Source organism: Camellia sinensis, chromosome 13 (assembly GCF_055761805.1).
Source record: "Camellia sinensis isolate YWXY chromosome 13, ASM5576180v1, whole genome shotgun sequence".
Classification (NCBI taxonomy): Eukaryota; Viridiplantae; Streptophyta; class Magnoliopsida; order Ericales; family Theaceae; genus Camellia; species Camellia sinensis.
In genome coordinates, this window is record NC_138973.1 from 56,496,612 (window position 1) to 56,502,634 (window position 6,023).

A 6,023-nucleotide genomic window follows, 5' to 3' on the forward strand; every position below is an offset into this window, starting at 1 on the left:
ATAACCGCATGTGGAATATTTTTTTGTAAATCTCTTGAGTTTAATGAATACAAATGTTGGAGACTTGATAATGTTGTCAAAATTAAGGCTTTATTTTCCGTATACATTAAGCAATGTAAGTTATTGATTTGGAAACAAGATAATGTAATTGGAAGTTATTGAGTCTATATTGTGTTATTTCTTTGAGGCGTTACACTTAAGCCTTGGAACTTGTAACACATGAGACTTTATTTTGTAATTTGTTCTTTACTTCTATTTGTCTCACATGCTATAGATTTATACCTTAGAGAACATTGAATATGTATTGTATGTGGACACCTTTTTTACATCTCTCATATATCAAGAAATACAAGTTTAAAGATTTTACTAGTATAATGATGTTAGGAGTTTCATGATTATTTAACCGAAAATGATTAAATCAGGATTTTTATATGTTAATTATTTGGGGACGCTATAAAAAATTAAACAGCAAGTAATATACACCAGCTAGTGCTCTACAATCCCAAAAAATAAGAATAAAAATTAAACAACAAATAATGCATACTTGTCCCCCTAAAAATAATATATATATATATATATAAAGAGTTTATTGCATTTTTGAAAGTTTGGATGTTTGATATGACGAAAAACATAACGAAAAATATTTTATGTAGCAAATAGAAAACAAATTTATTTGAACAGAAAGTTTCTACTTTTGTAAGGAAATATTGCAGTCAACCAATCTAAGGTACTCAATAGAACAAGTCTATCACAAGGAACAGATACTTGCTTCAAGCAAGCTTCCACCACCAACTTTTGAACTATATGAAGACAATTACTCACTAAATTATGTGTTCTTTTTCTTCTTCTTTTCTTTTTGGTAAGCCCTACAATATACAAATATTCAAAAGGAAGTGTCCTTGAAGGCCCAGCTGCAATTCTAGGAATAGATCACAAGATGTATCCCAAAGTTCCTTCGCAAGTTTCGTGTCGTAAGAAAGTGCAGAAGAATTGACGGTCCTACCGTTTCCTCCAAAAAAGTAAACTCCTGATATCTCCTGAAATCAACAAAGTTACGAGCTTAATTCCCATCAATTGACTTGTATTAAAAATTAAAAATAAAAACAAAAAAACACTTTCACATTCCAGAGATGAACATATCAACACTCAGTATAATTCAAGAACTGCTGCAGCAAATGATTCCAAATTTCCATTGATATGCAAGAAGAAAGAACTTTGTGGACCTCTCATCAAGCCCCAATCCAAAAATATTCATTTTTCAAACTTTAGCTCATGTACAAATCTAGTCGGTCATTCCTCGATCCATGCAAATTCTATTAGATTAGATTTGGGTTGGGTTGGGTTTGGTTTAAGGTATTAAAATCAGCAGCATTTTCTTATAAGAGTACAGTTAGAAAATATCTGTAATACAATTCTAATTAATCAAACACTTCGAGGTGGGTTCTAACCTCTAGGCCTTTGATACAACTCTTGGCAAAGCCAAAGGCTCTTGCTTTTCACCCGGTGATGAGGAGTGGTGCATCTCATTACTGCCAGGTTTGGGTGTCATCCAACTAGGTGGGGGTCCCATGTGTATAATTAACTTGAAAGGGGGTCCTGTCCTGGGTTATAAAAAACACAAAATACAAATAAAATAGTACTCCCAAGGTAATATGGACTCATTAGTATCATCCTCCACCAATGTCATAAGCCTATTTAATAAATGGACTCTTGATGAGAATACAGAGAATAGCAAGGCTGCGGCTCATGCTATGGCTTCAAGTGCAGCTCACACTCAAGCATCAACTCATCAGTTCAACAAATGCAGCTCAAACTTAAGACACGTGTGAAGGGATCAAGGCTTGATGTTTGTTGTAACTTTTCTTGGTTTGTTAGAGATGTAACTCAGTTAGTTAGATATAACTCAGAATGATTAGGATTAACTAGAGTTAGATTAGTTTTGTAACTAGATGGTAAACAGTATAAATTGTATAGATCAATGCAATGGTAAGCTGAATTAGAATCAAATTTTTGTCAACTCTTTTTTCTATCATACTCGAACACAGAAATTCTCTGTGCTGGAAAATAACATAAAATGGTTAGCACAGCAGAGAAAGTCTAAGTTTTAACTTGATCCAACAAGCTGTAATCCCAATTACTTCTTGAAGTAGATTACCTAAACATAAGATATCACGTGGCAAAAACATATTTACCAATAGTTACTTCCGCAGAAGCAATCACGATGGATCAGAATAAAGAACTCACTGGAGGGGCGAGAGCTGCATCAAGAATAGAGCGGACTCCATTTTCAGGCGATTGCAGAAGACCCAAAAGACAATAATATCCAGATTAGTTGAATTTATGCAGGAGACTAAATTTTCAAGTCATAGTTGAGAAAATCCAAAAGACACTGAAGGAATTGGCAACCTTTGACTTGGAAATTTAGCCTCAGAGATTTCCATATTAAACCAGCCAATATGGACATTCATGCTGTCAGTCATTCAATTCGATTCAAAACAGGAGGAAGGAAATAGTTCTTTGCCGAAGGGATTTCAATACACGTTACTGACTTTTGTCTATAATGAAATAGAAAATAAATCTCATTGTTTGCCAAGATTAGGAAAAGCTACAAACAGAAGAAAAAGTATTCTTTTTTGTTCTTTTGGTTAAATTTTGTTGGCAAATTAACATGTTAGGTTTTCTAGTCCTCCGTCCTACGACTAATATTGGTGTTTCAACAAACCCCATGTCATCAATGCCATCTCTCTCCCTCCCCTATTACTTTTGATGTAGAACAATAACAAAAGGACAATGTTCTACCTACATTTCTACTTATAAAAAAAAAATAATAATAATAAATAAATAAAAAACAGAAGGGAAGACTTGTGCATAGAATGATAAAAATAGAAGTCAATATAGGAACCTCCTATGAAGCTCAAATAAAAATTAATTGTCTAATGGGGTTTAGGTTTAATTTGAATGTAATTATATTTTATAGGATAGTGTGCTGTCGGTTTTATTTTTATATATGTTTTCTTAAGTCTTAAAATTCAATAGCATTTTGGTTACCTAGGTTTTTGAAGTGTAGATTAGGTTGCCAACTTGCCACCAAGCCTTTTGTTTCTGGGCTTAGTTATTAGTTTTGGGCAGAGTGGTAACTAAAGAGAGCATGAGGACAAGCGCCAACCACCACCAGGAGTCAATCTGAAACTTCTACGTGCACGAAGCACATCATCCCTTATAACAGCATCAGTTTGTGTTTACGGTACAATTAGTACAAGAATTACAGAATTTCTAAACACCAAAATGAAACCCTTCGCAACCCGAACCTTCACTACGGAAGCAATTGTCAAACTAGACCATCAAATCCTTCCTCAATATGTAATTGCTGCAGAAACTTCTTGCCAAAAATTGACATTTAACAAAACTCTGATTCCAAAATGAGATGAGACTCAGCCACAATCCTTTCTCGGTTTTTCTCCTGTTGGGAAGCATTGTTTTTCCCTATTTTCATCTTCCTACCAAAAACATAAAAGAAGTTGCAACAAGAGCCCCTTGAATCATAAAGATACAGATGCAAGTGTGCAAAATTATTGCATGATTGAGACTAAGATTGGAAATTTAAGCCATGGCCATGACCTTTTCCAGCCAAATATTCAGGATATGAGAACATGTGGAAACAAGAAAGAACACCTTTATGCCTTAATCATATAATTTCCACAATACAGCAGAAAAACACCAGTAATTTGTTCTGTCAATAGTGAAAACCTCAATGAGCAAAAATTTTACATCTTGCAGTCACATAATGAAACAATTAAACAATTATTATTATATTTAAAAGTTCACAAGTTAACAAAAATAAAAAGCAAGGAACATGGGAAGTATTGAAACACATACATGACAGAAACCTGATGAGATTTTCTGATCACACCAGAATGTCTATGAAGCTCATACGAGAATAGTAGTAGGCACACTATCAAGAGGAAAACACACACACAGTTACAAATGCAGTAAACAATTATTAAGTCAATGTCATCATGACAAGTAACTTACATTTAGAATACTCATAGATTTGAGCAAAAAAGACTTTCCAGAAACAGTTTCCTTGTCCACCTGTTTATCAGACACTGAAGAAAAAAATAAATAATGCGATATTTATATCCAACACTCTGTAAAGAACCTAATGAAAAACAAATTATGATATCCCACTTGACTGAAAACTACCAACTAGCAGGAAAATAATAATATGGTCCGTGGTGCATACACACCAAATCACCATGTGCAGAAGATGCAATGGTTTCTCTTTTATAGCATGTATAATCCATTGAACACACCATATTATCAGTACATCACCATTGACAGCAATGCCACTAATGTTTTCTTTGGGTGACATGTCAGGCACCGTTTATGTGTGACCATTAGTGTCCATGTTACATAGTCTAGATGCACACAAGCAGGGATAAAAATTTCGACAATTAAAGCAAACTCAAAGCTATATATTTTAAGTCTAGTGAACTTTTTTTTTTTGTACAATTAGTGGTTGAAAATCAAATCGCCTCTTTTTATGTGTATTTCAAATGTATCTCATAAAGTCAGAAAGGTTAGAAAATGCTCACCACTCCGATGTGTAAAGGATGTGACATTAACAATCCGGGCAGGAACGGGGCTGTTTTCCAAAAGTGGTAATAGAACTTTGGTAAGAGAAAATGCACCAATGTAATTGGTACCCATCATCCTGGAAAAGGCAAGAGAAACATCAGCAAGCAAGTTGCAACCAAGTATTCTTTAGGAGCGTAGGAACCTTGATGTAGACTTCCTTTTTTTTTTTTTCCTTACTTCAAAGGGAGCAACACAATTTGAATTTAATTCTAATTACATAGAAGAAAACCAAGACTCCTGCATTCTGCCACGTAGACACAAAGGAAACACACAACATATAAAGAATAGAATTGACATATATTTTTAAGATAGAAATCTAGGAACAAACACATCATCAAAATTATCATGTACACAAATTCCACGAGGATCAACTGTAACTCAATCAGCTAGTGTAGTTTTAGAGGAACCAACTTTACCAATTACTTTGTTTTGGCAAACGATAGGATAGGATGTTAGTGGGTCAGTAAGATTACAACGAAAGGGCCGCAGTCATTCCATCGACTTGAAACCTGAACCTCTGACCTTCTCATTGTCCCAAGGGATAGCTACATGGATCACTAGACTAACTGCCATGTCCTCAACTTTACCAATAACTTACACCAGTTTAATTCACTTTATGCAAATTAACTTTCATCTCCTAACAGCTCACTAAAACTCCTACACTTTCCTATCATGTGACCTTCCTATGTCATCAAGCTGTCACCAAGCTTATAAAATAATTACTTTGTTCAAGTGGCAAATGTAGGCCTATATATTTTACAAGCAAATAGATAAATAATTTGAATTATTACTGATCATAGCCTTCAGCAGTGAGTCTAAATGTTGTTGCCAGTATCCCAGCGTTGTTTATTAGGAGTTGGACTGAAGAATGCAGATCTGAATCCATAAGCCACTGCTGAAAGGAGCCTTTGAACTTCAATATTGACTGAAAGGATGATAAATCAACCTGAAAGCATTTGAGATGGGCATTTTTTATTTCGTCTTTCAGTATCTTCCATAGCCTATCAAACAACCAAGAGAGAGAAGATCAATGAAAGCATTCAAATCTAGGGACATACAAATAGCAATATACTTATGACATACACTACACCTTTGACAACAGATGTGAGGATCGTCCAACTAGTACTGCAGGTAGGAAATGAATTTAGTTAGAGGCCATTCTTTCTTTCATATGGTCCTTATTGTAGAACAATTTTTACAAGTGCTTTGTGGGTGTAGCAGCATGTTTGATGGATCAATTAGAATGCATTCATGCGGAGACACAACACTAACGCTCCAATTTTCGGGGCTTTTCCCAAAATAAGCAAAAATAGCAACCTATTTCCCAAACTAGGCCTAGTTTGGACAGAATTCCCAAAGTAAGCTGAAACGCTATTACAAACCAT

General features: G+C 34.6%; 1 pseudogene; it reads right to left on the reverse strand.

Moving 5' to 3' along the window:
• Positions 1-723: 723 nt before the first annotated feature.
• Positions 724-6,023, reverse strand: LOC114258726 (uncharacterized; annotated as a pseudogene).